The sequence below is a fragment of the Haliotis rufescens genome, unplaced genomic scaffold (genome assembly GCF_023055435.1).
Source record: "Haliotis rufescens isolate VD_foot unplaced genomic scaffold, xgHalRufe1.0.p SCAF_73, whole genome shotgun sequence".
NCBI lineage: Eukaryota > Metazoa > Mollusca > Gastropoda > Lepetellida > Haliotidae > Haliotis > Haliotis rufescens.
Genome location: NW_025964365.1, coordinates 1,266,178 through 1,272,880, shown reverse-complemented (window position 1 = coordinate 1,272,880; position 6,703 = coordinate 1,266,178).

The following is a 6,703-nucleotide window of genomic DNA, read 5'->3' as shown; positions in this document are numbered from 1 at the left end:
GGACTTGAAGGACAGGTTCGCGAGCGTTGTTTGTTAGGCGCTGATCTAAGTGGAGCGACCAGGTAGGTGGAACCAGCCTGTCACGTGACGTGGTTTATCGGTACTTCGTTGAGGGCGGCATGTATAACACTGGAGGAAGACAGCAGGTTCTCACCTATAGAGCACATCCACAGTCGATGCGACGGTCATGTGCAGGAATGCAGGAACTACGCCCCCCTCTCCATCTACCCACATCGACATGGGGTACTTCCTACACAAAGCCTCGCGCCCCCGTTGTGCGCGTGTACAGACTTACAGAGATACTAGTCACAGGTGCGCTATTAGCTGCCACCAAGCCCTTCAGGACCAATAGCACCAGCTGCACAGTGTGTGTCACGGGCATAGGGTTGTTCTGACAGTCATCGCACACCCCCTCCCAATCTGTCTCTGTTGAAAACCTGTTTGTTGTTTAACGCCGCACTATTCCAGCTATATGACGGCGGTCTGTAAATAATCGAGTTTGGACTAGACAATCCAGTGATTGACATCATCAGCGTCGAACCTCCACAGTGTGCGTCACGGGCATATGTGGTTTTTGACAGTCAGCGTACACCCCTCCCAGTCTGTACCTGTTGAAATGGTGTACGTCCTACACAAAGCTTGTAGTTCCTGCTGTGACGTAAAGATACCGATAATACCTCTGCCTCCCAAGTGATTCAGCAAGTTAGCTTGTATTAGAACAATATTAATCATGGTGTGTTTTGTTTCTTTGTTGTTTAATGCCGCACTTAGCAATATTCAAGCTACATGACGGTAGTCTGTCAATATCTAGTCTGGATCAGACAATCCAGTGATTGTCGTCATGAGCATTGATCCACGCAATTGAGATACGATGACATGCATCAACCAAGTCAGCGAGCTTGACCATCCGTCGCCTCTTACGACAAGCATGGGTTGCTGAAGACCTATTCCTACCCGGGTCTTCACGGGTCAATCGCGGCGTGTCAGCTTATTGTTGGAGTGAGTGATTTGGGGTTTAACGCCGCTTTGAACAGTATTCCAGTTATAATACGGTGTTTCAGCTTTAATGTTTGAAGAGAGCCCAAAGTCATGCAGGTCTCGGGCGTTTACCACTTTGGTGAAACCCACGAGCACGGGTATGGTGCTGCCAAACCTATATACATAATCGGGGCGAACTGGGATTCGAACCCACAGTCATAGGTTTTGGGCGTGCCCAAGGGACGGCGCCTTAGACCTGGTCATAACCTGGTCGCATTAGTGTGGTTTTGTATTCCGAATGCGTGGACGCTATCTGAATGGGCGATACACCTAACATATACAAGAAGATGAAATAAGTTTCTTTATAACAATGCTTAAGAACCACACTTGCCAATATTACTGACACGATAGAAATACACCACACGTGTCTGTATGATAATACAAGTATACGCCATGTGTCTATATGACAAAGTTCTTACATTGCTACTTTGTAAACCGAATCCGGGTTTTCGGCGTAGTGAGCCAACGTTTGTGACGACTATATAGGCTACCACACACACACTCACACATGCACGCACAACGACGAAAATTGGACATTTTGTCCAAAAGTACTAATATTTATACAGTATGTGAATATATAACTTCGTAATATCAAAAATGAGTAGTTTAAGACGTCTATTCCACCAAACCACAATGTTTAATATATGTTGTACCTTTTGATGATTAAGGTTTAGCACCTCCGTAAAAAAAAGTATGGCCATAAGTATATCGAAATGACCTTAATCTCATTAAGATCAGATCTTAGTTCTCGCTTTCGCTAAACAAAGATCTGAGGACATCCCATTACGGGTCACGTCAGAACGACCTTTCATCCAACCAATCAGAGCGTCGCTTACCAGATCATATAAGTGACAGTCGGAATGTGTTTTCTAATCATGCAACCAAGATATATTTAACACGGGGTATTCCGAACGACAGTTACGGGTTTTTGGATTATATCCATACAATCTAGGCCATCTATAAGCCATTCCAGAATGTTTTTCATATCAGGTTAAAAAATTTAATCGAGAATACGTCAAAATATGTTTCGATGCGTAGTCGCCAGTTTGAAACTAGTGTCGTAAAGCTCGAGAAAGCTGCCATCTGATTGGCCAATGTCGATTTCTTATTCGTCATTTCATTGGTCGGTCAAAATTTGCGAGAGGTCGTTCTTACGTGATCCCTAATGGGATGTCCTCAGGTCTTTGTTTAGCGGTAGCGAGAACTAAGATCTGATTTTAATGAGATTGAAACGACCTCAAGATCATCTTTATGGTAATTATCACACTCATCTGACATATTGGTATGCTGAGATCAACCGTTAAACAGCCTTCTTGGGTCCTTATCTATAGACCGTGCAGCTGACGACATGCCACATCAAAGGGGAGATAACCCTCAGTTGCAACCCGCTGGCCTCAGCCATTTCTTATCAGAACGTGATATACGAGTAATTCTCCGACACAGGGGATGGCTTTATAGACAATATAAACAGATAACGTTCTCAGCACTCTATATATACACACACAAACGCGGGGAATGGGTTCGCCGCATATGGCTACTCGGCGATTTAAGCCTAATCAAGACCCCAATATGGGTTAAACGTTTTTAGAAATTTATTCATCTTTTTCGAAAGGATTCCCTATTACAACTTTCTACATTCAATTACTTCAGTCACATGTAATGGTTTTACTGAGTTATATATTCATATATTGTATGTGACTTTGTGCAGGTAGCCAGGTATTAACAATTAAAATGACCAATGAAGATCAGGGTTAGAATTGGTCTTCAGCAACCCATGCTTGTAATTATAAGTGGCGACTAACGGCATTCAGTGGTCAGGCTCGTCGACTTGCTTTTATCCCAGATGCGAGGAACGCTAAATGGACGTATGTTGCATCGTGAATGCATGTTTACTTCATCTGAACCATGTTTGGATGTCCTATAAGAAAGAGGTAAATCATGCATCTAAATGCTAAAACATGGACGGGGTCTTCCAGTAAAACAGGGACATGCATGGACGGGGTCTTCCAGGAACACACGGACATGCATGGACGGGGTCTTCCAGGAACACACGGACATGCATGGACGGGGTCCTCCAGGAACACACGGACATGCATGGACGGGGTCTTCCAGGAACACACGGACATGGATGGACGGGGTCTTCCAGGAACACACGGACATGCATGGACGGGGTCCTCCAGGAACACACGGACATGCATGGACGGGGTCCTCCAGGAACACACGGACATGCACGGACGGGGTCTTCCAGGAACACACGGACATGCACGGACGGGGTCCTCCAGGAACACACGGACATGCATGGGCGGGGTCCTCCAGGAACACACGGACATGCACGGACGGGGTCTTCCAGGAACACACGGACATGCATGGACGGGGTCCTCCAGGAACACACGGACATGCATGGACGGGGTCTTCCAGGAACACACGGACATGCATGGACGGGGTCCTCCAGGAACACACGGACATGCATGGGCGGGGTCTTCAAGGAACACACAGACATGCATGGACGGGGTCCTCCAGGAACACACGGACATGCATGGACGGGGTCTTCCAGGAACACACGGACATGCATGGACGGGGTCCTCCAGGAACACACGGACATGCATGGACGGGGTCTTCCAGGAACACACGGACATGCATGGACGGGGTCCTCCAGGAACACACGGACATGCATGGACGGGGTCCTCCAGGAACACACGGACATGCATGGACGGGGTCCTCCAGGAACACACGGACATGCATGGACGGGGTCTTCAAGGAACACACGGACATGCATGGACGGGGTCTTCAAGGAACACACAGACATGCATGGACGGGGTCCTCCAGGAACACACGGACCTGCATGGACGGGGTCTTCCAGGAACACACGGACATGCACGGACGGGGTCCTCCAGGAACACACGGACATAGATGGACGGGGTCCTCCAGGAACACAGGGACATGCATGGGCGGGGTCTTCAAGGAACACACAGACATGCATGGACGGGGTCCTCCAGGAACACACGGACCTGCATGGACGGGGTCTTCCAGGAACACACGGACATGCACGGACGGGGTCCTCCAGGAACACACGGACATTCAAGGACGGGGTCCTCCAGGAACACACGGACATGCACGGACGGGGTCTTCCAGGAACACACGGACATTCACGGACGGGGTCCTCCAGGAACACACGGACATGCACGGACGGGGTCCTCCAGGAACACACGGACATGCATGGAGGGGGTCTTCCAGGAACACACGGACATGCATGGGCGGGGTCTTCCAGGAACACACGGACATGCACGGACGGGGTCCTCCAGGAACACACGGACATCTTCCAGGAACACACGGACATACATGTACGGGGTCTTCCAGGAACACACGGACATGCATGGACGGGTTCTTCTAGGAACACACGGACATGCACGGACGAGGTCTTCCAGGAACACACGGACATGCATGGGCGGGGTCTTCCAGGAACACACGGACATGCATGGGCGGGGTCTTCCAGGAACACACGGACATGCACGGACGGGGTCCTCCAGGAACACACGGACATCTTCCAGGAACACACGGACATGCATGGACGGGGTCCTCCAGGAACACACGGACATGCATGGACGGGGTCCTCCAGGAACACACGGACATGCATGGACGGGGTCCTCCAGGAACACACGGACATGCATGGACGGGGTCCTCCAGGAACACACGGACATGCATGGACGGGGTCTTCAAGGAACACACGGACATGCATGGACGGGGTCTTCAAGGAACACACAGACATGCATGGACGGGGTCCTCCAGGAACACACGGACCTGCATGGACGGGGTCTTCCAGGAACACACGGACATGCACGGACGGGGTCCTCCAGGAACACACGGACATAGATGGACGGGGTCCTCCAGGAACACAGGGACATGCATGGGCGGGGTCTTCAAGGAACACACAGACATGCATGGACGGGGTCCTCCAGGAACACACGGACCTGCATGGACGGGGTCTTCCAGGAACACACGGACATGCACGGACGGGGTCCTCCAGGAACACACGGACATTCAAGGACGGGGTCCTCCAGGAACACACGGACATGCACGGACGGGGTCTTCCAGGAACACACGGACATTCACGGACGGGGTCCTCCAGGAACACACGGACATGCACGGACGGGGTCCTCCAGGAACACACGGACATGCATGGAGGGGGTCTTCCAGGAACACACGGACATGCATGGGCGGGGTCTTCCAGGAACACACGGACATGCACGGACGGGGTCCTCCAGGAACACACGGACATCTTCCAGGAACACACGGACATACATGTACGGGGTCTTCCAGGAACAAACGGACATGCATGGACGGGTTCTTCTAGGAACACACGGACATGCACGGACGAGGTCTTCCAGGAACACACGGACATGCATGGGCGGGGTCTTCCAGGAACACACGGACATGCATGGGCGGGGTCTTCCAGGAACACACGGACATGCACGGACGGGGTCCTCCAGGAACACACGGACATCTTCCAGGAACACACGGACATACATGGACGGGGTCTTCCAGGAACACACGGACATGCATGGACGGGTTCTTCTAGGAACACACGGACATGCACGGACGAGGTCTTCCAGGAACACACGGACATGCATGGGCGGGGTCTTCCAGGAACACACGGACATGCATGGACGGGGTCTTCCAGGGACACACGGACATGCATGGACGGGGTCTTTCAGGAACACACGGACATGCATGGACGGGGTCCTCCAGGAACACACGGACATACACGGACGGGGTCCTCCAGGAACACACAGACATGCATGGACGGGGTCTTTCAGGAACACACGGACATGCATGGGCGGGGTCTTCCAGGAACACACGGACATGCATGGACGGGGTCTTCCAGGAACACACGGACATGCATGGACGGGGTCTTCCAGGAACACACGGACATGCACGGACGAGGTCTTCCAGGAACACACGGACATGCATGGGCGGGGTCTTCCAGGAACACACGGACATGCATGGGCGGGGTCTTCCAGGAACACACGGACATGCATGGACGGGGTCTTCCAGGAACACACGGACATGCACGGACGAGGTCTTCCAGGAACACACGGACATGCATGGGCGGGGTCTTCCAGGAACACACGGATATGCATGTGTCGGTTATGGTTGGAGGGAGACCATGTGTAGTCCCTGGCACAAGAAACGCGAATGCCATACATGTTGGATAATATGTAAAGAATTACTCACATCCAAGAGATATAAGATTAGTTCGATGCACAAACAAACATACTGTTATGTTGTGTGAACCGACGCTCTTGAACCCATCTAATGTGACGTCATAGATCCATCCACCATTTGTCTTGTGCAGGATAAGCGTGTAAAGTTTGAAACTCACGTGCAGCACATCGTGATAAGAATATAGACACTCTGTGGTAACTCTTAACTGATTGTTAGTTTTGTAAGTTAGTGTTACATATTGGAAACATCTCTTCTTAACGTACATGCATCTCTGTAAGTTTCTACGGTTCGCGTTTCTTTGTGCGGTGATTATATTATGAACAACCTTCATGTTGTGATTTGTTTGTTTGTTCGTTGTTTAACGCCGCACTCTGCAATAGTCCAACTATATGACGGCGGTCTGTAAATAATCGAGTCTGGACCAGACAATCCAGTGATTGAC